General features: G+C 36.1%; 1 long non-coding RNA gene across 1 annotated transcript in view; it reads right to left on the bottom strand.

The window, feature by feature from the left end:
* Positions 1-9288, bottom strand: part of LOC143672711 (uncharacterized) — a 34876-nt gene extending 25588 nt beyond the window's left edge. The window contains exons 1-3 of the long non-coding RNA XR_013169959.1: positions 7203-9288; positions 4072-4446; positions 2944-3133 (exon numbers count right to left, since the gene is read on the bottom strand). This is a non-coding gene — a long non-coding RNA (uncharacterized LOC143672711). The remainder of the gene's footprint in view (positions 1-2943; positions 3134-4071; positions 4447-7202) is intronic.
* Between the last annotated feature and the right edge of the window lie 14292 nt (positions 9289-23580).

Raw genomic sequence — 23580 nt, 5'->3', positions numbered from 1 at the left:
GTGTGATTCAAGGATTAATGGGGAAGCTGTAGGCTTCCTTCCAGCACAGAATGAGCATAATAATTTTGTCCTTTTGGAATAAATGGAAGACTTGAGCCTTTAAACTCTCATGCCCAGACTACCAATCTGTCACCTTAGAACAAGGCACTCATCCACCCCTTATTTAGAGGGGTGAATTCATTCTTTATCCTCATGGGCTCATATGCGCACTCTTGGAGGCACTGTTGGGGACACTGGTGCCATTTTCTTCAGCTTCCCTTTTGGGCAGTATTTACACATTTATTTAGTCAAGGGCATGGGCTGGTGGCAAGATTGACGTCCCCTCAGAGTGTAAAGACTATAACTGCATGACATTTTGTATATCCTGGAGGCAGGACAGTGCCCTGTATAATAGCAGAGGCTGGGGATGGCTAAGGGAGTGTGGCGATCCTTATTAGGGGGACAGGGAAACTTCTTTACTGATATATGGAAAAGCACAGAGGAAGGAGGTGGGAATAGGTGATAACAAGAATTCTATTGATACATGGAAAAGTACAGAAGAAAGAGGGGGAATAGGGTGTTGTATCCTATTGATATGTATTATTTTTAAATATTTATTGATACTTATTTTATTTTTATTCTTTTAATTCTGAATAAATAGGTTCTGCCAACAAAGAAATGTTAAGTGAACATGTAACAGACTTATTAACTTAATTTTTAAAAATTTTTTGCAAATATGCTCCCTTCTCCATCCTGCCATCACACCCTCCCCCAGTAATCTGGAATCTGTTATCTCTGTGAATTTATCATTTCTAGTAAACAGTTATAAGTATCATAAGATTTTTGTCCTTGTGTGTCTTCCTTGTCACACTGACCATGATATTTCAAGATTTTTCCATGTTTTAGCACATCTCATAACTTCATCTTTTCTCATGGTCAGTGACATTCTGTTGTGTGCATGTACTCATTTTGTTTATCCATTCACTTGTTGATGGACATTTGTGCCCTACCTTTTGTCTATTGTGAATAATGCTGCCATAAACACTGGTGTTCAAGCTAAAAATAATAATAAAAGGAGCAAATCCTTTGCAACAGTTTTAAATAAAAGATAGCCTTTAGGGTTTGATTTGGGGGAGCAAAAAATGTCAAAATTGTCAGGTTTGAACATATGTTAAATCGGAAAATAGGTTATTGTGAAACAATAGTTTGTTCCTTATTTAACCAAAGTGACAACAAAGCGTCTTCTAAATTAATGGATGATAAGGTCAACCTAAACCTCAACAGCAAATTTTATTCTGATATGGCATAGAACCTTTGCCTTCTAGTCAGAGTATTCAGAGTACTTTTCTTCTAGTTAAGAAAAGCTTTTTATAATCTCTCATAAAGATCACACCAATAACCTGCATTATTTTAAAAGGGAAAACTAAGCTTCAGTTTTTTATGAATATACAGTTTGATGCAAAAAACTGTTACAAATTATTGTAAACAAGCCTATCAGTGTTTTGGTTAGCATTGACTACAACAAACAGAATTCCCTTTCACATCCTTCTACAACTTTCCTTATCGATTTAGGTCTTGTCTAACACAATGAAACCAGGTCTGCTAGTTTGCTAGCTGCTGGAATGCAACACACCAGAGATGGATTGGCCTTTTAATAAAAGAGAATTTATTTCATTAGTTCTTCAGAGGAAAGGCAGCTAACTTTCCACTGAGGTTCTTTCTTATGTGGAAAGGCACAGGGTGATCTCTGCTGGCCTTCTCTCCAGGCCTCTGTGTTCCAACAACTTTCTGTGTGGTGATTTCTTTCTGCATTTCCAAAGGCCTGGGCTGAGCTGTGAGTACTGAGATGAGGTATGCTGAGGTGCTTGGGCTGTGCTACCTTGAGCTCATTTAAACACCAGCCAATTAAATCAAACATCATTCATTACAGTAGGCATGCCTCTTAGCTGACTGTAGATGTAATGAGTAACAGATGAGGTTCAAATACCATTGGCTCATGTCCGCAGCAACAGAACTAGATACCTTCACAATGGCCAAGTTGACAACGGAATCTAACTACCAGCCCAGGAATTTATGAAACCACACTCCCTTAGGCAAGCTTATCAACTTCTAGTCAGCACTGACCCCCACAAACAAAATTCCCTTCAAGAAACTTCCTCTACTTTCCATGTTCACCTAGGGTTTGCCCTCCACATTCTCAAGTCAAAGCTACACCACTTTCTTTAACAAAGCACATCCTGAGTATTTCACCTACCCACATACCTGAAGTTACTGAGAAATTCTTCAGTCCTCCCTTTAGACATCCTACAAAATGCCATTATTTTAAAAAATAGTTAAAATAACACTTTCATTATATGCAAAATTACATTTCTTACCATCTTCATCTAATAGATATAATGCTTCTTTTTCTATTGGAAGTTTAAAAATATCTTTTTTTTTGCATATCTTAAAATGTTGAACAACTTCAGAAGCATCAAACTCTGGAAAATACACAATTGTTTTATTTGTCCCAAATATAAACCCAGGAAAACTCCACAGGTCTCAAGGATAATTTTTCTCTTACTTAACTGAAATTTGAAAATTAGATCTTATTTAATTCCCTCAATCTCAAGAGTATTCATATTTTTAAAATTATTTTTGTTTACTTGGTTACCATTGCAAAAGTATTGCTGGTCAAATTATTGCAATTGGGGAATTTCCTCAGAACAAACATGCCTACTCCACAGAATTTCCTCTGGGCCTACCATTTCTAATCATCAGGTCCAGTGGAACAAATTCCTTTTTTTTAACTCATGCAAAAGCATTTTTTAATTTGTATTCTTAAGCACTGTCATTGTCCATTCTAGGCATTCCTACATGAAACCATCTCAGTGTTTATTGTCTATCATTCCTTCTGGTTTCATAGGTGCCCCCAGCCCTCCTCCCTCTATCATTCTCACATTCAACTTCGTTCAGCATACTTACATTATTGGGCCACAATCAGGTAATACATTTTTACAATCAGTCCTTTTGCACTTCTCTCCTGGGGAAGGACAGTCTTGAGGGAGTTAACTTATTCACATGACCAGCCTCTTTGTCTCTCAGGTCAGCTGAATTTGCCCCTTGCTTGTGGCAGTGGGAGCCTGAGTAGCTTTGTAGTTCTATCTAATGAGCTCTTAAGCAATAGAAACAAAGCAAAAAAATCCTTTTCAGAGCAGGACTTCTGTTCTTTAGGTTTGTTAATCAAGACCTTAAGTTTGTACGTTGCTCAATGTATCTACAGGTTCTATGTGCCCCCACCCCCTTTTTTTTATAGGAACCAGGCCATTTTTCTCCTGATTCTAAATCATACTGAGGTCAGATAATGTCACAGTTTTAAACCTTTTTTTTGTTTTTTGTCATAGGCTCATAATTAAAGTTTTTCCAACTTTTCAATAAAACCCATTTAGAAATAGAACATTTAGGAATGTTACTAGAATTAGACTTTCCTATTCTAAAGAATTTTAGTAATCAGTAACCACTCAGTGACATTTGAACAATACAACAAACTAACTAATGATTCAAACAGACACTTATATATTTAAGTAAGACTTAGAGAGATGCCAATTAATGACTAAACCATTACATCAATTAACAGCTAAACAGGCATCGACACTTAATTATATTAAATACCAATTAAGTTTCATTAAATCCCAATCCACATTTATCTCGATGCCCCACTCAACAAGTCAGTGAATAACAATTAAATGGGGGATGACTTATTTTCCTATAGTATCCTCAACAGACACATCCAGACCAGGACCTTGAACCCCATAGAGCATGGCACCCAGAAAACAGAAAGGTGTAGAGGTCAGAGCAAGAAGGATCATTCTGGAAGTCTCACCAAGCCCAGGTCCAGGGGGCTTGACCTCTGGACTACTTTCCTGATCCACTCATGCCTTGAGGACCCTCTCACCCAGTCAAATGTCCAAACTTGCAGCTGGAAACTGTTTCTCTCTCTGAAACCTTTTAAGGTGCAAGGGTCTGGAGTGTCAGCAGAACAGAGAAAAACCTGGTCACCAAGCCTCTAGACTAAATGAGTCAAGTGGTCACAAGATGACTGCATTTACTCACCAGCTGGGGCCCAGAACCTCAGGCAGATGGACTTCTTAGGAATCTCTGTCCTATTGGGGCTGCAAAATACCAGACAAAAATGGTTGGTTCTCTGCCTGATGCACTTAACAGCCAATCCATGACACCAGGGCTTCAAAAAGAGAATGAGTTTAATGCTCCACATGGAGCAGGAGGTCAGATGGCTTAAATTCTGTCTGCCCAAGTCTAAGGAGTTGAGAGTTTCTATGGATTTAAACAAGGGGGGATGGAGATGTTACCATGAAGTAAGTATGAAGAGGGCCAAGACTAGGCCACAACAACCACTACAACAGTGTGTATAAACCAGAGGGAGAGCAGCTGAGGGTCAGTAATTCCAGGTATTAACTTCTGCCTATTCTGCAACATAGAAAGAGAAAAACATTGATATTATGATTCTGTAATAATCATTAGTAAATTCTTAATTTCTCAGTTATATGAAGACCTCAACTTCAACAATATGATTTTAGCCTCAAAATAAGCCTTCTTCCTGGCAACAGAGCCCTACCCTGAGAGCTACACCCCAGAGGGACCCTTCCCTCACCTTCCACGGTGCCCCTCTGCCATATCACTGTTCACACTCACCACATGCCCCACTCCCATCCCCAAGACCACAGAACTCCCACTTCTGGGGCCTGCATGGGCCCTCTCATGGGTCCACCCTCACTCTCTGTATTAGTTTATTCAGCTGCTGGAATGAAATATACCAGAGATGAAATGGCTTTTTAAAAGGAGATTTAATGAGTTACCAGTTTACAGTTCTAGTGCCTAGAAAATGTCCAAACTGAGGCACCAACAAGAGGTTACCTTCAATCAAGACAGTTCTGTTGCTTTCACCTTCTGATGCCACCAGTTTTCTCTAAGTATCTGTGGGCCTACACTTAGCTCCTCTGAGACACAACTCTGGGTTCTGGCTTGCTTAGCACTTCATGGGAAGACACATGGTGATGTGTGCTGGGCTTGGGTTCCTGACTAGCTTCTGTCAACTCTCTCAGCTCTGGATCTCCTGGGGCTTCTGCATTTCCAAACGTCTCTATGGGTACTCCAAGCTTAGAACTTAGGAACATATGCTAATAGCTAAGTAGATCATGATAAAAGCATTCCTGTTGAAGAAAGACCAAGGATCTGAGGATTAGAATATACAAGCCCAAGTCATTGCTCTTCATTTACTGTGTGACCTCAGCCAAGTTGTTAGATTTGTCTGAACTTCAATTTTGTTATTTATTAATTAGAGGTCTTCACACCTGCCAAGCTTATTTCATAGTATGAGACCAAATAAAATACATATGAACATAAATAAAACATATGAATTAAAAAATCTGACAGTTATGAAGGAGGAAAAGGAAGAGAGGAGAAAGAGATGCACAATTAGGAGTGGAAGAGGAGGGAAGGGGAAAGCATAGAATGGGCTTTCTTCTTACTCATTTTTATACAAATTAGAGTGATAGTAGACCAGAAGAGTTTGAGTAGTGATGGGAACCAAGGCTTACATTCTCTCTTCAGCATGTCTAATACAATTTCTAGAGTTGCACATGTTTCTTGGGTTTATTTACTATCCTTTTCATGTCTACTTTTAAGGGATAAATAATCCTCAGAAGAGTTGGGTTACATTGATATTAGTTATCATTCAAGCTGTACAAAGCCCCACCATCTAAAGAATAAAGGCCAGATTTCTCTAGAAATGTAGGGAACTCCTGACTTGCCTCTAATCTCTCTGACAAATATGATTTCGCTTTCTCTAATCCTTCTTAACTACATTCAACTTCACCCCAGTTGATCTAAACTCAGAAGAGATGTTGAGAATTGCTATGGATGGAACTGGACTCTGAAATCTTGATATAGTCAGAGAGGAATGTGGATACAAGCTGGGAAGTTAATGCTGGAAGTTTGAGTAAAGATATTTAGGCCCACAGTCATTCTGTGGTAGATCATACCTGAAATGCTGCCGATCACCCTAGGAGATAGGTATTGCTTTATCTGAAGTTCAGAACATTGAATTGGTTCATAACTGCTAGAGGTGGACCTAGGATCCATACTTTCAGACACTGAAGATTGTTCTTTGTCTTTTATAGGTAGTTGGTGGTCAAATCATAGAGGTTCTTGAAATCCAAGCTAAGGAGCATGGACCTCTCCTACAGAATACGGAGTTCAATGGACATTTTAGTGCAGGGTCATGATTTGATGAAAGTTGTAACCTGGAGGTCTGATTCAGTGGTAAGAAAATGTTCACGGGAAAGCAGGTTGGAAGCAGCCAGGATCTGATTCACAAGGACAGCAGTAGGAAGAGAAGGAAGCAAGGCACATTTAGAAGAAGGAGAATTTTCAAAAGCAGAAGACCAAGGAGATGGGGATTGCTGGAAATTTCATATGCAGGAAGAAAAATTAAGACAAAATGGGACAGATCAGCAAGAGTTGTGAGCTTGTGTATGGTGAAGGAAGCTGGGATTGACCAGATATTTAGTTCTTCCTGGATATCACAATAAGGTGCTCCCTAACACTTTCCTCTGAATATTTAAGTCATCAAGTCTACAAACAAGAGACAGATTATCCATCTGTGGGCAAAATCTCAGCCACAATCTGTGAATTACATTGAAACTTGGGTACAGCTCAAATCCCAATCAAAGGGACCCACTATAATGTCTGAAAGGAAAGACCAGAAGGAGGTAATAATTTAGGAAGTGGGTTCCTGGTGGGTTGTGTCATACTCAGCAAAACAAAAGCAAACTTTTGAGATCAACTGAGAGGATGAGCAGAGCCTGGGACACAGAAATGGGAAGTCCAGAAATACAGACCAGGTAGGCACTGTAAAGAAACTTTCCCACCAAGATCACTCTTTAGCATGGAGTTTCCCCTGGTGGTGATGTGGGCATGAGGCTGTCCTAACCCAATGTCATAAACTCCAGCTCATTTCCTGGGCCACTGACACCATGCTCACTGAGCAGCCTTTTAGCCTCACATTATCTACCTATGGAGAATGAACATTTTTGTCAACATGTGCATTTTGTCACTGACAGGTCAATTTGTCACTGAAACTGAATCAATTAACATTTTGGCAGATGTCCATCTGACTTTTTGAGCTTAGCATGAATCCAGATATGAGGATCCTTTCCACTGACCTGATAGGGTTTTCAGATGTACAAGGGTGAATGGCAAGTTCTGGCACTGGACCATAATCTGATGCTTCTAGAAACATTCTACTGTAACCACATGTTCTCCTTTCAGATGATATCAGTCCATAATCTCTTGACTGCTTAGGGATGGTTCTCCTCCATGTGAGTTTCTTGATAGCTGAACTTGATCATATGTCTTATTCTATGCTTTTCACACACAAAGAACCTGATGAATTAGAAAACAAATAAATGACTGACTAAATGAACATTTGCTCATCTCCAGCCTATTCATTTCCCAAAAGTGTTCTAATTTTGATATCATATTGTTTTGTGGGTGAAATACTTTCTTTGAAGCTTTGCTCACACCAAAACAAGCACTGGTAAAAGCAATTTCTATAAACTTTTCACTGTGCTCCAACCACACACAGCCCTTTATTAATGACACTTCCAAGCTCTGTTACTGTGCTCAAACTGGCAAAAGGGAGTTCTGTGCTCACAGAATGTAATTCAAGAACCAATAAAAGTTGATTACATACATATGACATGTATGGGCTGGGGGTAGGAATCCTGGATGGCTTACAAAGTGACTGTCATGTTTCATCTTCTGCCTGCGGTTTTACGGGAGGCCTGCATGAAGCCACAAACATTCACATCATCCCTTTCACTAAACATCATGTAAAACAGAATCATGTTCTCATTCAAAAATACATCTGCAAGACCATAGTTCAGAGAGAGATTTAGGCTCGGTATCAACTTAAGCTTTATGGTAAGCTCACTAGAAACTCAGCAATTAATCAGAAGGTAAAATAGATCATCTTTAACTATGAACAAATAAAAGAAAATAGACTGTCAGTTCCTTGATTGGAATTGTAGCAGCTGGAGGTCCATGATCTTATGCAATGAATTAGTTTATTTTACTGTAAAATACATGCAAAAATAAAGCCACATTTTTTTTGCTTCCAAATCATAGCATTGACTGATTAGTATTAGTGAGAAGACTTTTTTTTACATGGGCAAGCACCAGGAAATGAACCGGGTCTCTCAGAAGACTTTTTTCATGGCAAAAGAAGATGCCTGGACATGTGGCCATTTTCCTCTGAGCCATGGCTGCAGTGATACCCAAAGCCTTACTCCAACCAGTGTTGAAATGCAACTACCTTTGGGTAGCGACAGGGCAACTGTCTGCCAGCCCCATAGCACAGCTGGGTTTGAACAGGAAATGAGGGAGACCTTCTCCAGGGAAAACTACAGGGAGTTTTTGGTAAGCAGAATGCAATTACCCTGGCTGGAAATTTGCCAGATTATGAGGTAAACACTAAACTGTTGGCAAAAGCATCATGGGACTTTCTCCAATATAGACTGTGTCTTAAAAGGAAGACAGAATGAGAACATAATTATGATCATATAATTATGTTGATGTTAGTAACTATAATATTTTTCAATAAAGATGCTTTAATTTCCCAGAGTTGAGAGTGAAAAGTGGTGGCTTCAACAATTAAAACAAAGGATTCACAATAAATGCTATATCAGCAGATTCATCTCGATGATTTCCTTCAAAATCAATGACATATATGTTTATAATTCCTTACTAAGTTCTGGTGACTGCTCTTTCTACAGGACAATTCCTTAATAAGTTCTGGTGACTGCTGTTTCTACGGGACAACTGCAAATCTAACCCACAACAGCATGAGATCTCTCTAGATCTTGCCTTGACTTTAGTTTTACAAGCCCTTTTTGCAGCCATTTCTTTTCTCTGTGTCCTCACAGCAATTTGAAAATATGTGTTTTGATGATCTCCAATTTTACAGATGAGAAAACTGAGTCTTAAGGAGAATAATCGATTTGTCACAACTGCATATTGAGAAAATCTCAGTGCTCTGCTTCATTGTGCTTCCAGAGCAAATTTGAATAATACATATCATCCTTTCCTTCTAGAAATGCTAATTTATGTTTCTTTGTGTATTTTTAGTGCCAGATTTTAAAATTACATAAGACATAGTTTTGAACTTGAAGTCATGAAAAAGTTCAATCATGACTAGTTGACTAGAAAATATATTTGATAATAAAATTTCAGTTAAAAAAAATGGGTTACATAATCCATTTTGCTAAACGTAGTCTGCAAGAATCTAATGAGAGTCAACCCTGAAATCAATCACTCAAGAAACTAAATTGTTAAAGTTCTTTTGAAGTACTTTCCTGATAAATGGCATTCTTTAACAGAGTGCCTGGGTAAATGCCATGCACTCATGATTGATCGTCAAGAATCTTGAGTTATTTTAAAAAGGATGTTTCATTTTTATATTGATATGCACTTGCAATACATGACACACAGGGATTCAAATTCCAGTTCTACCACAGTCTGAATGACCTTGGGTAAAGACCGTCATACTGCAGTGAGATGTCTGGAGGTGTAATGGGATTGATATTAAACACATAGCTGGGGGTGATTAAATGATACCTATGAAAATGCCCAGGATGACATCTGCCTCACAGCATGTCCTCCAAAGCTAAAAAAAAATAATTCCAACTGTATTTACAGTTACCTACCTTCAATCAGAATAAAATACTAAACGAATTCGCCAAACATACTTCTCAATAAATGTACTAATGTTTATCACAGTCCTTTGAAATTTAATTTGGGCATTGAAATCAAATGACTGAAAGAACTAAACCACAATCAGGATTTGTGAATACAAAAAACACTTAAAAAATTGGAATAGAAACATAGTAGAAAATTGTTTCAAATGAGCAGAGGCCCAAAGCACCTAAATTCCATAAAGACTAGTCCTTTCCATTTGACTGATTTTTACTCTATTCATTTATTTATCTAATATTTGTAAATGCCCATTAAATGTCAGGCAGTGTGCTATATAATTGAGAATGCAAAAAAGGACAAAAAATCTATATTTGCTGATCTCAAGAGACTCACAAAATAGCCATTAAACACCTATGAAGACATTATTTTCCTATGATAATTATGCTTATTGATAAATGACGGTTACTTAAGAACAAAGTCACTTGGAGATGCTTTTAAAGTTTCAAGATAGTTCCCAATACCTTGAAGTATCACAGATTTTTGGTTAAGAATCAATGAGTTAGAAAGGCAAAGATGGTACTAGATCGTAGATCTGTTTTACTCTTATGTTATAGGTATTTTTATTGCCTTGTTCCAGGGCTCCTCTTGTTCAGCTAGTGGGATTCCTGCATAAGAGAACCCTGGTCTTGGGTATAAATGAGGCAAAGCCATTTTCTGGTATAAACTTTGCATAACAGGGCTTGGTTCACATGGTATCTGAGAGAAATAAGTGGGACAACTCGATTCAAGTGCTCAACACAGTGCAAGCTCCAAAGTAGTTGTTGTAAACCTATTTGTTTCTCTTCTCTTATGGACCCAATCACTTTATGCTTTTAACCAGAGTTTCAGTTAATCTCATGAATTCATAATTGCACCTGCATAGATATTCAGAGTTCCATATTAAGACTAGAGGAGAAAAATCTTCAGGGCACTGTCAAATCAGAATTGTCATCTCAAGCATCTTGTCTCTTTCTCATAGTGGCAGATAAATGAAATTGAGAAAGAACAATAGAAAAATGAGGGAGGGAGAAACTGAAGAATAAAAATTTCAAATCTGGAAGGTTCCCAAACACCAACTGAAACTTTGTCTGCAATTAGACAATGCTATTTTCAGCTTTCTGATCCCAGTCCTCCTTTCCAATTAAATTGGTCTGCACATGTCATCAGATCCTACAGAAACATGTTTCTGCCTTTTGACTAAGCTGCATGGATCTACCATTAAATGTAGTAACTAAATTTCTCTCTTCTCATTGTGAAATTTATGACCTTTAGGAAAATGTGCAATGTTCATTATCCACTTAATATCAAACTAGAGTCATATCCAATTCCTGAAGCAATTTTGGAAGCTGAAACCAAATAGTATGATTAGATTACAAAATTCATTTTTGAGTTTCTAAATAATGTAGAACTCAGGACAAGAATCTAGGTATATTCTAACAGATTCACTGTTGCAACTTGGAAAGTCACTGGGTGTTTTTTTTTTCTATCTATAAAATGAGAGGATTAGACTTGGACTCCAGGTGTCTTTCAGCAACATAATTCATCAGTCATAGACAATGTCTTCTGTCCTGGTGCCCCTCAAAGTCATTATTGGACCAACACGATTTTCATATCATTTCTTAATTTCATGGGAGGGTCTCAAGCAACAGTCATAATTGACACTCATTTTTCCTTCTCAGGCTATGAAATGTTGGAGGACCTAAGGGTTTTCTTATATATTTTTTGAATGAAAGGGCTTTTATGGCTATATGACATTTTCATAGATGAGCTTGGTTTTCTTATCATAATAAACTGAAATAACATTAAAGCAATTAAAGACACACACACACACACACACACACTGAATGGAGTTAATGATATGATAGGGGCCATTTTCCTGTCCTTTTTATTGCTGAGCATCTTTGGGGTCAAGAAGTGGCATGCAACTGTGGTATTTCCATTAGGATATGGTGAATTGAGGAAATTTAACATGACTTAGAAGTGCATGTTATATAACACACATAATTTACATAACCTCCAATGTGCCAGTAAAAAAGAATGTATTTATCTGTGACTGGGCCCTTGAAAAATCCATCTAACTTCTTTTCAATTCACTATACATTCCTAATAATCCTTTCCTGAACTCCCAAGAATGGAGAATTTGGAGGCTGCCTTTAACATCAGGCACCAAGCCACACTCCTGCACACTTACCATGAGAGTGCACCATATTTTTCATTTCTCCAACTTGCATTGCCAATCTGTTTTAGCATAATTTACACATTTACACATTTGAGAGAGCAAAGCACAGTCATGCAACTTAATTCTAAAAAACATAAGCACTGAAGCCTGCCTCTGCACATTAGCTTTGCAAAGCATATGAACGCCTCTTCTGAGCCCCAATCCAAGGCACCTGCCTGTTTGGAATCAGTGTCTGAGGTACCTGTTACTCATCATTTCCCAACCCTGATTCTCTAGAGGAGGAATTATAACCCCACCCAGTTGACCTTTAAATACAGCTTGGGGTTAGCAAGCCTTGATCCTAGGTTCAGCCTACCTTCTGTGCCTATGGGTTCATTAGCACCCTGCAGACACTGGGAACACTGAGTAAGAACTCACTGCTACATGTCAGGGAAGAAGTAGGTTTTGGCCCAGCTTTTCTATTAAGTGCATTTTGAGTTGTCCTCCCACACTGATTATTCCTTATTAAATGGGCTTATAAAGCTCGAATGAAAACTTTGTTGGTGACTCTTTGCCCGAAGAGAACCTTTGGAGTTGCACAGATTTGGGTGAACTCTGTCTTGCCTCTTTCCTTTCTGGCCCTGTGGCCTGGAAGGTGGCCTCTATCTATCCCTCTGGGACTCCATTTCTTTTTTGATGAAGAGAAGTGAAAAGACCTTACTAACAATCTTCTTGTAAGGAATTCTCAGGAAAATGTCAGTTAAAGAGTGTAAGCACAGGACATCCTCAATTGAGACCAGTTCTCTTCCCGTCTCTCTTCTGGTGGCAGTGGTTTGCTGGCTAGAAAAAGGAAAAGGACAAATCATTTGCAGAAGAAAGTGTGTCTTGCATCTCTCAAGAACTAGGCTGTGAAAGGCTGTGACCCCTCTGACTGTTGCCCTGCTATCCAGGGTAACTGAGTTTCCCTCCCATTTTGATTGGGCATTTTCCTTAAAAGTAGTTATTAAAACAGATTTACTGGAGGGCAGGATGACATTTATATGGACTAGAGGCATTTCCTTCTTCATTTGGGGAGTAACCTTTCAGGGGTAGATTTAATTTAGGGAACACTTCATTAAGTGGGAACAAGGAATAGTCTTACAATGAAAAATGCCACCTTCTCAGAAGGGGGTGCTCAGTTTTTAAATATCTGGCAGTTAAGGGAATTGAGGATTTGGGGCAGGGGAGCCTTATTTAAGTTTAGTTGGTGGGTCTGGGATGTCTTTTCTTTTCTTTCTTGCTTTCCCCTACAATTTTTTTATTTTTTATTTTAATAAATAGTCATGCAGAAGTGTCTATTTAATATTGCTGGCAATTTTTAATAAATCATTGGCAATTAGGATCATGTAAATGGAGGCATTTTTGGTACTAATTCATGAACTGAAAACGTTCAAAGAGTGACAGATCTTACTCCTTCCCCCCCAAATCCACCTTCTGTTATTAGAGCTATTTTGAAATTCTTTTAAAGTTTATTATAAGTTGGATTTCAGAGGGAAACTTGAACGTTTAGCAGAAAATTTCAGGAAATACAATTGACGTCATTAATTTGGCCAATGTAGTAGCCTGGGGCAATATACATTTAGACGCTTGCAGCAATTATTGACCAGAGTTTTCCTCTCTGAACATTATCCTAGCAGAGCACAGGGATGCTTTTGGATGCTCTTTGGAGTGTCTTTGGCCCATCCTTTTGCAAGATAAGATTTTACTTGTGTTTCCTCAATGTGTTGTTATTTACTTTGTACCTTTTCAAGAGATTCCTCTCTCACTCTCCTGGTCATTCATTTGAGTGCTCTTCAGTGGCTTAATCTCAAAGAGTCTCTTTTAAACCAGAACATCAGACACCTCTCCATTTCTTCTCCTTGAACTCAAAGTATCTGTCCAAACATCAAGGGCATCTCCCACCTTCCCCTCTGGCAGGGCATCAAGCCAGGCAATATAAGGGATTGAAACTCCGTTCCTGAAGACACCCTCACTCACTCATGTTTAGAGTCTAGTGAGTGCTGCCTTAAACTCTATGTCATAAACTAGCCATGTCCTTGTTTCAGTGAAATATTCCCTGGATTAGAGAAAACTCTTCTCTAGCAGCACAGAAAATTTAAAAGGTTTTCTTTAACAAAGCCATTATACTCCAAATAAGGAAACATTATGGTTTTATATTATTTATTGGTCAAAAACCATCCTGGATTTAAACATCTGAATTTCTTGACTAATTAAATTTAAAAAAATCTATTGCTTACTACATGGTTTTTAAATCATTCCAGCAACAGTTTTTATTTTCTTTTTAAATCTTTAAAATTTGCAGAATTTCTAAAAACTCTTAGAGCTGAGTTGATGCTGTGAAAGAGGCACTCTTATATGCTAACAGCAGGAGGGTAAATTGGTATAATTTTTCTGGAAGGCAATTTTCCAATACACATCAGGAATGTTAAATACATTGGTACCCTTTGACCTAGTAATTCTATTTCCAGGAATCTATTCTAAGAAAGTAATCCAACAGAGATAGATATTTTTCCATGAATAGGTTTATTTAAGCATTACCTATAATCATGAAAAATAAAGAAAGGAAACTACAAAATGCCTCCAAACAGGTAAGCAATTAGGTAAAGTATTATATACCCATATTAGGTTATGTTAATAAAGGAATTTTAATGATTTAAAGAAAATGTGTATTGATGAGGTTAAAGGCAAAATGCAGAAGACAAAATTGTATGAATAGTGTGAGCTCAAAATGCATATGCATAGAAAATGTGGGAAAGAATTTATGCCAAAATGTTTATTATTGGTTATCTTCTGTTTTGGGAATCATAGGCAATTTTTCCCTTTCTTTATATATTTTTGGTATTATTAATTATTATTAAAAGGAACCAAGGCTCTTTGGGAAAATGACTGATTTCAAGCATGGAACATAAGACATACAAGATAAGCCCGAACATCTTGTCAAAGTTCTCAGAGACTGCTGGAGTTTATATGCAAAGGACTCAGGAACCAATTTGAAGGGGCTACTACTGGTCAAAGAGGGGGACAATTTGAATATCAAAAAATTAACATCCACATCCAGAATGTAGGAAACTTTAAAGGAAAATTTACCTAGTTTCTTCAGAAGATAAATAGCAAGTAGGATAAAAACAGGAGAAATAGGTAATTATAGATTAAAAGATACTTAAAAGACATAGCAACCAAATTCAAAATGTGGAGCTTGTTTGGATACTGATTTGAGCAAACTGGCTATAAAAAAGCCTTATGAAATAATTGGGATATTTGAATACTGACTATATATTTGATGACATTTAGGAATTCTTTTACTTTTAAGCATAATGTTAAAGAAAAAGAATCCTTATTTCAGGGATAAATAGTGATCTGATGCTTGGTATTTGCTTCAAAATAATCTAGAGGGCAGAGAGTAGAATAAGGGGAGTTTTGTTGATAAATATAGAAGTGGGTAAGGGATACATGAGGATTCGTTATAATATTCTCTCTATATTTATGTATGTTTGAAATTTTCCATAATTTAAAAAAATAACTGACTTTCAGAGTTGAGAACTATAAATTATTCTCCTTCAATTTTTTTAGTGATGAGTAACTGAGACTTAAAAAAGTAAATTAACCTGAGCCATTAGACAATTATCCTAATTTTCAAGCTGGTCATGAACACTGCTTCCTTTTTATCAGTTCCTGAATACATTATGATTGCTGAATACTAGTTTTAATTACTGTGCAATACACAAAGGTTACTTGCTGGGATAAATAACAAAACATAAGATTACAAATTCATTAATTCAGCAAATGTTTATCAAACCCTTACTCTGCATCAAACACTGTTCTAGGCATTACTTTCTCCAAAATAAACCTATTAGTCAACCATATAACCCTGAATCAAAGTTGTATTAAGACCTACCTCTAGGGTTAACAGTGATGTTCTATTAAGAAAGTTTCTCCAGCAGTACACCATTTCAGAACGACAGCCTCCTTCTTGCTGAGCTTTTTTCCATCTAGGTAAATAAAACAATGTTTAACATGTTTTCATTCCAAACTCTCTTTTACAGAGGTATTAATCAAAGTAAGCTTTAATTAAATTATAAATCATTAAAAAGTAGAGAGATCTAACAATTGTATATAAGAATTTCAATAAAAATACAGATTTTTTTTCTATTTATGTACAGCAGTAAATTACTGTTACTTCAAATATGAGGTAGTACATGTATAATAGTATAAAGTAAATTATTCTTAAATTTTAGGAGTGATTATAAAAATATGAACCTCTAAAATAATTAAGTAACTGTACCTTGACAGAAAAAAATAACTAAAGATAAATTCAAATCTTAGATGTACACTAATAAAAGTCAAGGACAGCTTTTAAAAAGTAAATAATCTCAGGCCATTGACTTTTGCAAACACCTGGATAATTTCTTTACCCTAGATATGCATTATAGATCATTAGGTGGTCTGAATCTGTCATAGCCAAAGCTGATTTTGCAAGATCTGCTTCATCTTTTCGACCGATTGGTGTGCTGAAAGGAGACTTCTCCGTTATCACTGCAGCTAGTGTTGCCTATCCATGAATAACCAAACAATTTATCATAAACAAGGTATATATATAGAAAACTGATTTGAAAAAAAAGCAAAATATAAAACAATCATATTATAAATTGCATGTTTCTTCTGTTCAACGTTTTAACATGTTTTACAATAACCAACTTGTATTTTTACTTGTAAGCTATTACTTTTAGTTTCACTTTGAAATTTTTTTTATATATTACTTTTACATCATCTATGAGAGGTAAGGAGGCTCAATAATATCACCAGAACTGGAGATATCATCACAAAACAGAACGTCTGTGTAAGTGATTTACAATCTGTCCTAGTTAAGAGGCAAATCCCAGAATCACAGTTCACATATCTTGACACCTAGTCTGCTTAACCTCCATTTCCTGCAATGCTTTCTAAAAATAATTCAGGCTACATAAGAATTTATTAGTTGTTACTGATGTTGTTATAGCTTTTCAGATGCATGGAATGTATAAATTCTGAGATAACTGAGAAAATAGAACTGTTGGCAGTTGCTGGCTCAGAAAGATAACCAAGAAAAAGGAAAGGAGGAAATTCTGATTTCACTTTTAGAAGTCTATAGTGTTCAAAGCTTCCTAAGAATCATCCACTACATATCTAAATAAACAAACATCAAATGAGTTGTTTGATAGCAAAAGTCTAGACAAGCCATACTCACAATGTAGCACCTGCATTACATTTAAGTAGATACATGAATATATTTTATGTATATAAATATAAAAAGTTTAATTATATTAAAAACTCTTATCAAGCATTCAGGTCCCTGGGTTTTAATGTTAGTCTAGACAGTCCTTTTGGGTAAAATAATTAAATGAATAAAAGCTAAAAATTGTTTACAGACTCAATAATTCTCCACTCAAAATGATATTTAAATGAAGCAGCAGCAGTGTCTGACTTACCACTGGGTCAAGGCAGCCAAATATGGAACCAAAAATAAGCATCTTGCCAATCTTGACATTCACAGGCAAAACTGCAAGATGTTGGCCCAATGGAGTCAGTTTAAACTCATTTAGTTCACAAGCTCCAATTTTTCGGAGTAAATTCATTGCATTGCTGATCACTTGAAGCTGAGGAAGATCTAAGGTTTCTGAGAGGAATTCTTCAGGAGAACCAAGATTACATCTCTGTAAGATTGAAAAGGAGTGATAAATTGGTTTGTAATCAGAAAGAATTATCACAGCCATAAAAAGTGGTCAAATTGTAACTAAATTTGAGTTTAGTAAAGTTTTGAGTCAAGGATAAATGACTCAAATAGGTGAGCAAGGCTATCTTACTCATTTTCTTATAACTGGAGGGAGAGCATTAGTGTCTATGTTGTGTGCTGGGGTATGGTGAGGGTGGGAGCACAAGGATGAGATGTTCCAGTCCTCATTTTAGGTTCTTTCTGCATCCTTGATTTTGATAGTCAAAAACCTAAAAACCAAAGGAGATATTAAATCTTTCAGTCTAGAGTCCTTGGGTCTAGGTTAGAATTTCTCAGTTCAGCTCTATCAGCGTTTTCGGCCAGATAATTCTTTCATGTAGGAAGCTGTCGTATGCACTGTAGTATGTTTAGCAGTATCTCTGGCCTCTACTAGATAGCAGTCTCCCAGTTTTAACAGCCAAAAATGTCTCCAGACATTGCCAGTGTGGTGGGTAAAATCACCCCCAGTTGTGTATGTTCTTGGTTATGAGGCTGAATTTTAATCTACAAAGTGTGTGTTTGGCAGATTCAAAGCACAGTGGGTCCTTATAAGACTATGGGCCACACATTAAAGAACAGTGAGCATACTTGAAAACCTAGAGCAACACAACATAAGATAATTTTAGGTCTCTATTTTTTTCCTAGAAAGGGAGTGAAGAATAAAAAACTCATCTGAGTTCCCTAGGGGATTACCATAATACGAAGACACAATTCCTCCAAAGGTACACGCAAGATTTCAGGAACAGAATAGTCCATAAAGCCTTCAAATCTGAAAAAAAAAATTGCTAAATACACATCAGAAATATACCACAGTCCAAATTCTGATTTTAAGTTTTTAGTGCTATTGTCATACCTTTCTCTTGTGTACATTCAGAAGCAGAAGCCATCTCTGACCCGCCCAGCTCTCCCCTGGCGCTGCAGAGCACTAGCTTTACTGACAAATGTCTCAACCAAAGAACTCATCTGACTGCTTTCATGGTACCTAAGGAAATATTTTAAGGGAGAATATGAAGATAATTGAGTTAAAAATGTAAAATGCTGGAAATATTAAATTTCCAAAATTAAACTTAATATAGGCTTAAAAAAAAAGTACATTATTATGGACCAACATTTCCTAAACCATCTTCCATCAACTAATTTAGGAAACACTGCATACTAAATCTCTTCATATTAAGTTAAAAGCTCTGAGAACCCTACAAGAAATAAACCTATTTAACCATTTCCTAAACTTATCTAACCACAGAACTTTTGTAATTTTGGTGGAATATTTATTAATTATGCAAGAAGAGTTTTTTGAACTAGCTTAAGAAATGCTAGTCTGAGTATTACAACTTAATGTACCTTTCATGAGATACAGGTGAACCCTGAAAATGGTTCCTTTAAAGGTGAAATTCTAAGATTTGAGGGTTTATTTTCTACTGAATAGTCATACTCTTGTGCCAAATATTGCCAAAGTTTCCTAACATTAGGGGATTGTATATAGATTACAATATACTACTAAAGGTGGTCCTCCTATTTATGCAATTTAAACATTAAGAGTGGCAAGCATTTATTTTTTGTTGTAAAAAATAACATATATACAAAAAAGCAATAAATTTCAAAGCACACCATAACAATTAGTTATAGAATAGGTTTCAGACTTTGGTATGGGTTACAGTTCCACAGTTTTAGGTTTTTCCTTCTAGCTGCTCCAAGACACTGGAGACTAAAAGAAGAATCGATATAATGATTCAGCAGTCATACTCATTTGTAAAATCCTATCTTCTCTATTATAACTCTACTTTCTCCTCTGATCTCTCTCCCAATCTTTAGGGATATCTGGACTATACCCATTCTAAATTTTTCATGTTGGAACAAGCTGTTGATAATATGGGATGGGGGATGGAACTAGTGATGTTCTGGAGAGGCTGGACCCTCTGGGTTTCAGGACTTATCTGGCCTAGAAACCTGTCAGGACATTGTAGGTTTCTGTAAAGTAATCCTAGTGCATGGAACCTTTGCAGAAACTCAGACAGAGCCCAAGGTATTCTTTAGGGTTGTCAGGAGTGGTTTTGATTGAGGTTTGACAAACTATGGTAAATAACAATATCTAGCTGAAACTTACATAAGCATAACCTCCAGAATAGCCTCTCGACTCTATTTGAACTCTGTCAGCCACTGATACCTTATTTTGTTATAATTCTTTACCCCCTTTTGGTCAGGAAGGTATTACCGATCCCATGGTGCCAGGGCAAGGCTCATCCCTGGGAGTCATAACCCACACTGCCAGGGAGACTTTCACCCCTGGATGTCATATCCCATGTAAGGGGGAGGGTAGTAGTAAGCATTTATTAAGTAGTAATCATTTTGTGGAAGAGTCAGTTAAATTTACGTATTATTTACCAGTTCTTGTGGCAGATACTTTCAATCTTGAAATTTTAATTTTTTCCATTAACATATGAGGAAACTGATATTCTTGAGATTACAGAGTAGATATTTAAATCTAAGTCTGACCTCAAAACCCATGCTTATTTTCTATTATGCTACAAGTAATGCTTTTGTTAAATAATGTTTTATTCTTTTTATTGATTTGTTCTTTTATTGAAATAAATTCACTGAAGGTTTCCTCAGATATCATTTTTCTGAAAGTAGGAATATACTGACATTACCCATGGTAAAACCCCATCACATGAGATTCTGACATTTAACTCTAAGACCTTTCAAAGTTTCTTACAGTTTTCTAAAACTTTTTACTTTGGGCAGGATTATGATATTTGGGATTTTTCTATTATTTCTCCTTGGAATTCAAGAGCTACAAATCCTTTTCAGATTAAAAATAATTTGATTTGGAAAACTCAAACTTACTTATTTTCTTTTGTTCTTCCAGTACCAATTACAAATACAACATCTGGAATGGTAATACCCATCTCTGCAATATTTGTTGCTAAAACAATCTGAAAATAAATAAGTCAAAACATTTAGATAACTTTCAGCAATATGCCATAATTTAAGCTTCCTTACATAGTTTGAGAAGATGAACTTTAAAAAGTGTATTTTCAAGTTTACTTATAAAAATTTATAATTTTATTGTATAATTTTAATGAACTCTATTTCAGTCAGCTCAGCTTAATTGGACAAGCTATAGACTTTTATTCCAACAAAAATACCCTTCTCCGAATTCTAGTCAGTTATCTTAAAAATGATATAAGTAGAACTGAAAACTGGGTCAAAGAATGGGGAAACACTTCAGAATTGTTGGGACAAAGTAGTACATCAAACAGTGAGAACTGGGTACTTTTGTGTCTTTGCTATTTAGTACCTTTGTAACTTTGGGTAAGTCACTTTATCTCTCTGGGCCTCAGTTACCTTAACTATGAATTAACTAGGTAGAAATAAATGATTGCGAGTTCTAAAATTCTTAATGGTGATGTTTGAATAGTACAATCTTCTGCAGTATTTTTTCTATTGTGTCCTGGCAGGTAAAACATTTAAGAATTTCTAGGCCAAATTCAATATGCATTACTTTATCTTAACTGTGTATTTTAATATTGAATGCTTGCTTTTCTTATTCATTTACCCTAGGAAATAGAACCCAGATTACTAAGCACTGGATGGGGCTTCTGAGATCATTTCAGTTCTGTAGCTTTCAAATTTTGTTATTGTTGTTAAGAGGTGGAACTCTTCTGTTCAAACAAAACTCTTAGAAGGAAGCTACATGTTACAGATCAGAACGCAGCCTCAGAAGCCCTGGAGTACCTCAGAGCACAGTTAGAAAACCATGAGTTTATTGCAACCCCTAAAAAAGGTGAGAGAAAGGCTGCCAAAGGCCACACAAATGACAGCCACTTAAGGATGAGACCTCTTGCATTGCAGTCCAGGCTTTTTCCTGTGAGTTCCATGTTTTCCACAGTTCTTACTTAAGGTTTTTTTCTTCCTCTGAGAGAGGGTCCAAAATCTGAGAAATTCTCTTTGCTAACCATCTTCCCTTCTGAACAGAGAAGACAATAAAAATACTGATGTGTTTCCCTAACCTAAGCTCTATGTCTTACAAAAATACCCTAGAAAACAATAAGCCATAATTCCAGGATTCAAATAGCTCCCAAAGTCAATGATGTCTCCTTGGGAAAAGTAGTGTTTTCATAACAAGCAACATTCATGCCTTCATTTTCAACTACCACTTCTCCAAAAAGTCTTGTCCTTTTAATAACACACAATATAAATATTCACATACTTGATTGGCTCACTTCTGAGTATTTAAGTTGCAGGGCATCATGTGGAATCCTCCAGGCACTATAATGCACTTAATATTAATAACTTGCTTTTAGGATAATTCATAATTCTTTTGTGAAATATCCTCAGGTAGATTACATATAAATTTGCTGTACTTAATTTTACCTTCCTGACTCCTGGGGAAGGAAGAGTGAATGCTGCAGCTTGATCTTGAGTTGAAAGAATAGAATGCAGAGCTATCACTTTATATCTGAAATTTAAAATCATAGTTCTTAGCAAGAGTTTCTCTTTAGAAGACACTGCAAAGAATAACAAAATTTATTTGCAAATAGGAATCAATTTTAAAATTTATTATGAAAAATTTTAAAAACAAAAATGCAGAGAATGGTCCAATGAGCCATCATACACACACACACACACACACACACACACACACACACACACACACACCCCATAGAGAAAATTTTAATATAAATTAAATGGAATACAGAGTTTAAAAAGTTAACAAAAAAACAATCTGATGTCAAAGTGATAATCATGACAGCATAATAAACCATATCAAATCAGACAATTCAGTATGCATGAATGATAAACTGAAATCTTGGGATGGGGGGAAGGGAGTTTGTACCATCTAGTGAGTTGGAAGAGGGGAGTCACCATCTTATTCCTAACCATAGGGTTCCCTCTGCTTAATCATTTAAAAAAAATAAAGCAAATGCAGAAATACTATCTAAAAACTTTCAGTAGACAAAATGCTTTAATAGAAATTTTAAAACAACAACAACAAAAACTTGGTTCACCATGCCAAAATTAACTAAAGGTAAAAAGTCTTCCAAAACTCTGATAAAGAGTTTTAATGCAGCAAATGTTTTTCTATTTTAAATCACAGTAAATATAATAAAGATGTATAATTACCGTTCAGAATAAAATCTTCTGTCAGTTGATAGGAAATCATACAATTGTTGGATATGAGCAAGGCCTGGTAAAAAGATCAATACTGCTCCTTCAATATTTCTAAATTGGGACTTCTATTTAAAATTTTAAAAAATACAATATTCAAAGTAAGAAGTCTAGAGAACAGCATATAAAATATTAAAAAAACATCTCTAGTTAGAAGAAAAGCTTATCAAAATAAATGGAGACATAGGAACAGAAATATACCTAAATATGCAAGAAGTTCCAAAATGAGATACAGGTTGATTTTATGGGGATTCATGTAAAGAATAGCATGCTGAGTGCGGCTGCTATACTTCTGGTAAAATGGATTTAAATCAACAGTTCCTCCAGTCTGAACTGGGATGTATTCCTACAAGAAACACAACCAGAGAAAGCTGAACAAAAATATTAAGCATTTTTATAAGATAAAGAAGGAAAAAGGAGGTATTTGCACTCATTCAAATCTAGTTTTCTATTGGCACCACAATTATTTATGTTAAAATTTAGCAGGTGTACAGTACCTATCAGTAGAAAAGGTATCATAAATTTTATATTTCTTATCATTTAGTTTCATTCAGCTCTTAAGTATAGTAAAACTTCTGAACTTGGGATGTACATATTTTCTTTAATAAAAGAAAAACATAATCCTTAATACATCAATCTGTGGCAACTGAAAAGCAGCCAGGCCAAGAGAGGTTATGAAAATAAGTTTATACCT

This window comes from Tamandua tetradactyla (genome assembly GCF_023851605.1).
Source record: "Tamandua tetradactyla isolate mTamTet1 chromosome 1 unlocalized genomic scaffold, mTamTet1.pri SUPER_1_unloc_2, whole genome shotgun sequence".
NCBI lineage: Eukaryota > Metazoa > Chordata > Mammalia > Pilosa > Myrmecophagidae > Tamandua > Tamandua tetradactyla.
Note: the sequence above shows the minus strand (reverse complement) of the source record. Positions and strands in the feature narration are given on the sequence as shown.